The sequence below is a fragment of the Palaemon carinicauda genome, chromosome 1 (assembly GCF_036898095.1).
Source record: "Palaemon carinicauda isolate YSFRI2023 chromosome 1, ASM3689809v2, whole genome shotgun sequence".
Classification (NCBI taxonomy): Eukaryota; Metazoa; Arthropoda; class Malacostraca; order Decapoda; family Palaemonidae; genus Palaemon; species Palaemon carinicauda.
The window spans coordinates 314,878,872-314,887,856 of NC_090725.1; the positions used below are offsets into that span (position 1 = coordinate 314,878,872).

Genomic DNA, 8,985 nt, shown 5'->3' on the forward strand with positions numbered 1-8,985 from the left:
TGAGGGCTCATTGGTCATCCTCATAGGATGTGTTTCATTGTTTGTAGTGTTGCCCCACACGGCCGTTGGTGGCTAGTCCCCATTTGTGGCAGTTATTTCTAGTTTTGCCTACTTATACCCTTGCTATGTTTAGGGTTACCCAGTCCTACCTTGCGAGGGATGTTTTGCTAGGCAGGCCTTCGATTGAGATGGACAGCACGTAATTGGATGGCCATCAGTCACTTTCCTGCCACTTCTGTAGCATGTGAGCTGCTTCCTGGATTGGTTCTAGTTCATCCAATGTTGCAGAGCTTTTGCAGGATATTAGTCTTCCACTTGCTTCCTGATGATTGTGAAGAGGCTACCTAGTGTCATTAATTTATCTATTCTTTTCAGTTTTTGCTAGCATTTCCCGTCGGATATGGGTTGGTTGATACCGGTTAATTTTTATAAAGATGATAGAGGTGTTGATGTTAGTATGCCATTAATAATCTGTTAAGGTTTGTTTAGCCTACAGTGGTGCACAGTACTCCAAGGTAGAGTAAGAAAGGGCCAGGACTGTTTGTCTCAGAGTCTGAGTGTCTGTTCCTCGGCTAGTAATAACGAGTTTGCTGATAAGGTTGCTCCTAGCTACCACTGTGTTTGCTCTTTAAAGGAGAGCATTCTGTCATGGGTGGCCCTAAAATAGACAGGGTAAAGGTGATTTTTCCTTTAGTTTGTCACTCCATTTGATCTTTAGCATTCTGTTTACCTCGTGATTTTTAAGGTGGAAGACATACACCTGTGTTTTACTTGGATTGACATTAAGGTGCCATTTTTAGTATTAGGTGGAGAGGGTAGTCAGGGTGCTTGATAGTCTTTCTTCGATGGTGGTAAAGGAGTCAGATTGTATGGAAATGCACAGTTCGTCTGCATGTATGTACCCGCGGATATTCAAGCGCTGCAGCTAGTCATTTGTATAGATGTTACAGAGCATCGGCTCAAGTGATGACACTTGTGGATGTCTCTTGTTCTGTATCCTCCATCTGTTCTTTCTGCCATCCATTTCTACGAAGAATCACTGATTGGTAAGCAGTGAAGCAATGACATGGACTAATCCGCATAGTTTGACAGTTGCTTAGATACAGGCTAAGATTATTCGTTTGTGTAAAAAGTACAAGATACATAGTGAGGATATTGGTCGATAGGTTTATGGAGGAAGGTGGGTCTTTTTCTGGTTTCAGCAAGGCCACAATTCTATCTTCTTCATATCTTTGGGATTTGATAGGTGGTTACACATAAAATGAATAGCAACAGGATCCATGCATTTGTTTTTCTTTTTGAAATGTAAGATAATTTCTGCTATTATGCACTCTAGGCGGCTGCCATCCCAAGATTGGGATATTTCATGGTAGAATTTAGTTCTTCTAAGGTGAACAGTTGGATTTTGTCACTGCGTTGTAAGACACGGTCAATGTCTAATTTCCTTTTCTTTAGGTAACCCTGCTGCTTGTTTTGAGGCTTGACGTTCAACAGAAGTTGGTGCGCTACCTGGTTGGGTGTTATGTCAGCTAATCTGTAAACCCTAAACAACAGGAGCATCTACCGATATCAAGGCGCCCTTTGCAACTTTTGTGAATTGTCTTTTTTGAATCTTGTGGTTATTTATTGTTGCCATAAATTGGATGAAGGTACTCTTGAAGGATACAAAATGGTCAACATAAAGATCGGTATCATTTGGGGGCTCTGGAGTCAATAACCCAAAGCTTTTTGTAGATGTTCAAGAATGTAAAGAGACAACACCATTCAGAGATCCGTCTGATGTGCTATTGGAAGGGAAGATTGATGGAGTTCCTTGTGTATTACTTGCCAGACACGGAAGACGGCATAGCATAATGCCCACCGATGTTAACTACCGAGCAAATATCTGGGCTTTGAAGTCGAAAGGATGCACACACATTGTTGTTTCAACAGCCTGTGGGTCTTTGCGGGAACACATCGCTCCTGGAGATTTTGTGATTATTGATCAGTTCATTGACAGAACTACCAAAAGGCAACAAACATTTTATTATGGAGAAGATGGTCATCCCCCTGAGATTCTTCATCTTCCAATGGATGTTCCATTCTGTTCAGATACTCGAAAGATTCTTTTAGAGACTTGCAAGGAACTGGGATATTCAGTAAACCCTAAAGGAACAGTGGTACCATCGAGGGACCACGATTCAGTAGCAAAGCTGAAAGTTTGGATGTTTCGTCAATGGGGAGGAGACATCATTAACATGACTACTGTGCCTGAGGTCATTCTTGCAAAGGAACTTGGATTGTTCTATGCCGTTGTTGCCATGGCAATAGACATGGATAGCTGGAAGGATGATAGAGAACCAGTGAATGTGGAAAAGGTGCTGAGGACAATGAAGAAAGTAGCCTTTGTTAAACCTGTAATTCCTAAGGGTAAGGGCCTTCTAAGGATTTGTTATCTCTTCTTTACCTTCAATTTCAACTGCAGACCTTTCCCCCAATTGCTCCTGTGTGCTGAATGTTCCCCTAAGCCCTAGCACTGTGCTATATGGCCCTGAACCATAGATACTATCTTAGGCCAAGGTAATTGTGCAAGTTATTGATTTGAAACAAGTAGGTAGTAGGTTGGCCATGGTACCAGCTGCCCGTTGAGATACTACCACTAGAGAGGTATTGGATCCTTTGACTGGCCAGACAGTAATGCATTCGATCCCTCTCTCTGGTCACAGCTTATTTTTCTTTGCCTACACTTACACAGAATAGTCTGGCCTATTCTTTACATATTCTCGTCTTTCCTCATACACCTGACAACAATGAGATACTTAACACTTCTTCACCCAAGGGGTTAATTACTGTACTGCAATTTGTTCAGTGTACTTTCCTCTTGGTAAGGGTAGAAGAGAATCTTTAGCTATGGTTTGCAGCTCTTCTAGGAGAAGGACACTCCAAAATTAAACCATTGTTCTCTAGTCTTGGGTAGTGCCATAGCCTCTGTACCATGGTCTTCCACTGTCTTGGGTTAGAGTTCTCTTGCTTGAGGGTACACTTGGGCACACTATTCTATCTTATTATTTTTTTTTTTCTTCCTCTTGTTTTTTTGAAATGGTGTGTTGGGCAGGCTTAATAGAAGGGCCATGGATGCCTGGTGGTATATCAAGAAGTTGTCTTTTCCTTTTTCTGACTCTTTTTCTTATCAAAACCATCCTTACTGTCCTCCCTTCAGTTGAAGTGGCTATCCTGGAGGGTATTTAGCCTTGCATGGTGTATCGGCTCCTCCATGTTGACCAGTTTTTCCGACTTTTTACTATAGTCTATGGGTATCATCAATCACTTTATTTATAATTCTGTACATATTGTTTTTGTTATAATTCTTGTTAATCTAGTTTTCAAGTATGATGTCTCTTTTTTATTTCTATTAATTCTTATGCTGTCTGGAGACATTGAGCAAAATCCGGGACCAGTACGTCCTAGATTTTCGTCAATGTCGTCTTTTTTATTGCAATATTCGTGGTCTTCATGCAAATATCCAAGACCTTACAGTTGCATCCAGACAGTATGATATTCTTTTGTGCTCAGAAACTTTGGTTTCTAATATGAGGCACTCATCTGAGCTCCTTATAACTGGTTTTAAGAAGCCAACAATGTTGAAACGTGATGCCATCCCTAGGGCCAGGGGAATGGCGGTGTATATTAGGACCGAGTACCCTGCTTCTCATAAGTCCTGCTATCAATGTGGATGTCATGAGATTCAGGTAATGAAAGTTTGTGGCAGGCATAACAATTTTTATTTGTGTTCGATCTACCGGAATCCAGACATGGATGATTCTATCTTCGATTGTCTTCTTACCATTATGGCTAAGATACAAGAAGATAATAGAAAGGCTTCTTTTGTCTTTGTTGGTGATTTTAATGCTCACTATAGGGAGTGATTAAGTTCTATCTCTCCTACCGATCGCCATGGCTTAAGAGCTTTAGACTTTGCCTCTGAATCAGGCTGTGAGCAAATCATAAATGAAGCTACTCACAGGTCTGGTAATTGCTTGGACCCCGTATAACTGACTCCCCTGGCGTTATAACTAGTAAGTTTGGTTCTCCAGTCGGGACATCTGATCATGCCTTGATTTTATTATTAGTGAAGACTGAGCAGCCTGTCCCTGATATATCATATTCTTGTAAAATTTATATGAAATCCCAACCAGACTGGAATAGGATTTTGCATGATCTTTTGTGCTTAAATTGGTCACAATTATATAATAGTGTAGATTCTGTTGTCCATTTGAATGAGAATATAGTCAACATAATTGATAGGCGTATCCCTTCTCGTCTGCTAAGGTACCGAGTGAAGGATAAACCGTGGTTCAATGATGATTGCAGACGTGCTTATTTGAAGAAGCAGGAGGCCTGTCACCTTTGGAAGGGTAACAGATCAGATTTGACCTGGAACAACTATACTCAGCTTCGAGCTTTTGCTCAGAGAGTTTATGCCTCAACTGAAAAGGAGTACAATTTAACCATAAAAGAAACCCTTTCTGGTACAACTCAGGAACATAAATGGTGGTCTACCCTTAAATCTGCACTCTTTGGTGTAGATGCAACAGTTCCTCCTTTTCCTAAACCAGATGGCTCGGTCACTCACTGTCCAAAGGAAAAGGCAACCCTTTTGGCTGATGTTTTTGACAGTAAACAGAGTAATGAAAAACTTGAACTTCCTCATTCCTGTTTTCCTGAGGCTAAAATAATTAGTTTAGCTTTTCGATCTCGTGAGATTAAAGCTCTGTTGATGGACTTTGATGCTTATGGAGGTGTAGACCCAAATGGTATTTTTCCTTTGTTTTTTATAAAGACAGCAGATTTCTTAGCTCCTAAGTTATCTGTTATTTTGCGCAAGTTAGCAAGAAGAGGAGCTTTTAGCATCTGTAGGAGAATTGGTAATGTTACTCTTTTATGTAAATGTGTTTGTGGTAGCTCAAGTCCCACTGATTACCGCCCAATTTCCATAACTCCCATATTATCTAAAGTCTTTGAACGTCTTCTGGCAAAATGTCTTAATAGGTTTGCTGAAGGTAATCATCTACTCCCTAGTTTGCAGTTTGGTTTTCGTAAAGGCCTCGGAGCATGTGATGCCCTTCTTACAATCTCCAATGCTGTATAGAAATCCCTTGATAGTGGTCAGGAAGTTCGTATGATTGGCCTTGATTTTAGTGCTGCCTTTGACCATGTTAATCAAGAGGCCCTTGTTTTCAAACTGAAACAGTTGGGAGTGGGTGGGTCGTTTCTTAGCATTATTACTGATTTTTTAAGTAATAGATCTCAAAGAGTTATTCTTGACGGGCACCATAGTGAGTATAGGAATGTGATATCCAGTGTTCCACAGGGTAGTGTTCTTGGCCATTACTTTTCGTACTATATACACATGGCATGTGGTTTGACCTAGAAAACAAGCTTGTTGCATATGCAGATGATGCTACTCTCTGCATCAATTCCATCCCCTAAATGTACATCTGGGGTTGGTGAATCCCCCAATAGAGATTTAGCTAAAATTAGTGCATGGTGCAAGTTATGGGGTATGAAGTTGAATCCTAACAAAACTCAAAGTATGATTGTAAGTAGGTCAAGGAAAGTGGCTCCTCAACATCCGGATCTCAGTATTGATAATGTTTCTTTAAATTTGTATGACTCTTTCAAAATTTTAGGTGTGATTCTCGACAGCAAATTTACTTTTTAGAAGCATATAAGGTCTGTGTCTTCTTCAATTGCAAAAAAAAAAAAAGGCTTATTGAGAAAGTCTTTTAAGATTTTCGGTGATCAATCTATTCTGAAGAAGTGTTTTAATTCTTTCATTCTACCTTGTTTTGAGTATTGTTTCCTGTCTGGTCTTCAGATGCTGATTCTCATCTTAATTTGTTGGACAGAAACTTACGGTCTATCAAATTTCTTATTCCTGATCTACTGTAGATATTAATCTTTGGCACCGTTGTTCAATTAGTTCATTAAGCATGTTGTATAAGATTTTTCATAACTCTAACCCTCCTTTACCTTCAGATCTCCCTAGACAATTCTATCTTGTTCGTAATACTAGGCAGGCAGTTAATTTTAATAGCCAGGCCTTCTCCATCATGAGGCTTAATACTACGCAGTACTCTAGAAGTTTTATTCCAGCTGTTACCAACTCTTGGAATGATCTTCCTAATCGGGTAGTTGAATCAGTAGAACTCCAAAAGTTCAAAGTTGGAGCAAATGCTTTTATTGTTGACCAGGTGGACATGAGTCTTTTTATAGTTTATATATGACGTATTTGTTTTTGACGTTGTTAATAGATTATATTTGACATATCTGTCTTGACGCTGTTACTTTTTTAGAATAATTTATTGTTAATATTTTCTCTTCATTTATTTATTTCCTTTATTCCTTTCCTCACTGGGCTATTTTTCACTATTGGAGCCCCTGGGTTTATAGCATCTTGCTTTTTCAACTAGAGTTGCAGCTTGGATAATAATAATAATAATAATAATAATAATAATAATAATAATAATAATAATAATAATAATAATAATAATAATAATAATAATAATAATAATAATAATAATCTAGGTTGGGGCTTCTTTCCTGAGTTTAGTTTATGAATGATAACTTTTTTTTGCTGTTATAGGTCATATGTATTGAAGGTATGACTTTGTGCAATCGTTCTTACACATATACCTTTGCAATGGTTAATTTGAAAGTTAGAGAGAGAGAGATTTTTCCGGAACAATAAGGTTAAAAGTAAGAAAGTGATATGATTTATCGTCAAGAAATTGGAGAGATATTATTTTTCTTGAATGTTGAGTTAGAAAGACAGAGAGGGAATCTCATTGGTTTTCTAGAATTACACATTAGAAATCGAGACAAAGGCAGTTTCTTCAGTAATAAAATTGAAAGAGAGAGAGAGAGAGAGAGAGAGAGAGAGAGAGAGAGAGAGAGAGAGAGAGAGTTTTATTTGCGAAAACAGGTTTGAAATTAATAGTGTGTTTCTGTAGTGACAAATTAGAAAGCTAGAAATAGCTTTTTTTGGCAATGTCAAGTGAGAGAGAGAGAGAGAGAGAGAGAGAGAGAGAGAGAGAGAGTGTGTGTGCATGATTGTGTGTGTTTGGTAATCAGTAAGGAAGCTAAATAAAGATAAATTGTTATCCTACAATGGCAAGTCAAAAGTTAGAGACCTAGACATTTATTTTTGAAAGAAAAAGTCATTCCGAAATTATTACTTTAAGAAATAACACTGGTTAAGTGAAAATCCAATTTAGTTTACTATTCTCTTATTCGTTTATAATATATCTTTTGTATACTGACAGTAGGATACGGGTTAAGGGAATTGTAAAACAAATTATTTTCGATTTGCTTATTTTAGTGAAAGTATATAATTCGGTAAAATATTCCTTATTATTATCTATGATGGACATGGTACTTTCTTTAATCTTGATGTTGGACATGGTACTTTCTTATAATTGTTAGCAAGATATGTGTCTACGTAGTTTTTAAAATTTAGTTTAATTTCTTTGTACTATTGTGCTCAATATGTTTGTTGATGCTGAGGTGATATACACGTGGAAAAGATAAATTCTCTCCTGTCGTAAAAGTAGGATCAAGGTCCCTTAAACATACTCGAGTATATTTAAATGACCTTGAGTAGGATTTTGAAGAGTTCGCGGAAAAGAGAAGTAGGAAAAAATTAGGAATATAAATAATTTATTGAAATTCTCCTTGGTAATAAAATAAAAATAGCAAAGGTTTCACGGAGAAGAGACGTAGGAAAAAATATGAATATGAATAATAAATTATAAGCTAACATCACATGATTTTTCCCATGAATTTGCTTTTTGCGAATCTTTTCTTATTCGGCTCGTTTATTACCATAATAGATTATGAAATCAACGCTGTATAATTTGATCTTTTTAACATATGTTTTTATATATAACATCAATTTCCTCTAGCAAAGAGGTTTAGAAAATATCATTTTTATTGAAATTTATTCCTCGTCTGGACACAAGGTCGTATTTTGTGCAATTATTTTTTTTTCGTTCTTTATTAGTTGGGTGACCCAAAAATCTTTGCAAATTTTCCTACAGTTGGATTTACCTTTATTTTCGTATTTTGCTTTTTCGTTTTCTATTGCCTGCTCATTCACTTTTTTCTTACCTGTTTCCCTTTCGTGCAACAAAGAACGTTTTTCCACAATTTTTAGAGACGCTTTGTAATTTTACCTGATAAACAGGGTTAAATTGTTTTTGTACTCGGACGAGAGAGAGAGAGAGAGAGAGAGAGAGAGAGAGAGAGAGAGAGAGAGAGAGAGAATAAACTGGTGTTAGGTGTTCTAGTAACTAGAAAGTAATAGGGGAATTCGATTCTATGAAAGATTTGACAATATTCACAATAAAGAGGTAGAAAATATCTTTCTTTCTGAAAGTGAACTAACCAAATCTAATTTACTGCTTTTATCAAAGGACCTGTACTGTATAAGCAAAAAAAAAATTATATTTAAATCTATGAACAGTTATTCAACTCATAGAGATACAAGTTTTATGTTAATATGTAAGTAATTAGTATAATTACCTTCATTATCATTTTGAATAAAGTAAAAAGTATTTGTTAAAAATGGATATTTAAACTGATAAACAATTTTTTAACTCATCTAAATAAAAGTTTTATGTTAATATGAAAGTGATTAGAATAATTACGTTTGTTATTATTTAGAATAAAGCATGAGAATAGTTTTCCGTACTAAACTACCAAAGGGAAAACAGTGACTAGGAAAAAAGCAGAAAATGTTAGAGCAAACTAAAAGAGGGAGATTTATGTCGGGTGAAACAAATCTCGGATAAAAAACGGATTTTGAGCGAAGCGAAAAATCTATTTTTGGGTGAGATGGCCATGTCGTCCTTATGGAAGGTTCCTTCAGTAGCTTCCTTTGGGTATATGACTACCATAAATATTCCCAGAGAATTAAACTAAATGATGTACTCAGGTTTCCCTCTT

The 8,985-nt window shown here is 37.0% G+C and overlaps 1 pseudogene; it reads left to right on the forward strand.

The window, feature by feature from the left end:
- Positions 1–1,669: 1,669 nt before the first annotated feature.
- LOC137640519 (S-methyl-5'-thioadenosine phosphorylase pseudogene) overlaps positions 1,670–8,985 on the forward strand; it is a 27,815-nt pseudogene continuing 20,499 nt past the window's right edge.